Source organism: Acanthisitta chloris, unplaced genomic scaffold (assembly GCF_000695815.1).
Source record: "Acanthisitta chloris isolate BGI_N310 unplaced genomic scaffold, ASM69581v1 scaffold29290, whole genome shotgun sequence".
Classification (NCBI taxonomy): domain Eukaryota; kingdom Metazoa; phylum Chordata; class Aves; order Passeriformes; family Acanthisittidae; genus Acanthisitta; species Acanthisitta chloris.
Window position 1 is genome coordinate 21,202 of NW_008652683.1, and position 679 is coordinate 21,880.

Below are 679 nucleotides of genomic sequence, written 5' to 3' on the forward strand. Positions count from 1 at the left end.
CTACACATCCTACAGAGAAAAAGAATGTCTGTAACTGTCAGAATTAACTCTAGTCTCTCAGATACATCACCAAAGTACTTTTTACCCTCCCTGTATCTCCAGCCACCTGTATGAATGTTTCCCAGGTTGATGTTCTCCATAGGCATAGTTTAAAGGCTATAGGCAGATATGAAACTGTATTTTAGGGTCTGAAAAAGACATTCTACCTTTTTGAACCTTTAACAATGTCTGTAACTGTCAGAATTAACTCTAGTCTCTCAGATACATCACCAAAGTACTTTTTACCCTCCCTGTATCTCCAGCCACCTGTATGAATGTTTCCCAGGTTGATGTTCTCCATAGGCATAGTTTAAAGGCTATAGGCAGATATGAAACTGTATTTTAGGGTCTGAAAAAGACATTCTACCTTTTTGAACCTTTAACCTTTGCAAAACCCTTGCAAATGAAAACCTCTGCATGAACCACAAAGAGTAATAACCAGACTAATTAGCCTTATCAAGAGGAGTCGATATTCTATTCCCTGCTCAGCCTCTGCTTTTGGGCAGCAAGTGTGTCTGCCCCTTTCAACACACTAATACAGAAAAAAAGAAATTGGGACATAAAACATGTGAGTGGGATTCATAGCCCTGCATGTCAGCTAGGTCTAAGTGACCTGGGATGTTCTGCTTTCCTTGCTCCT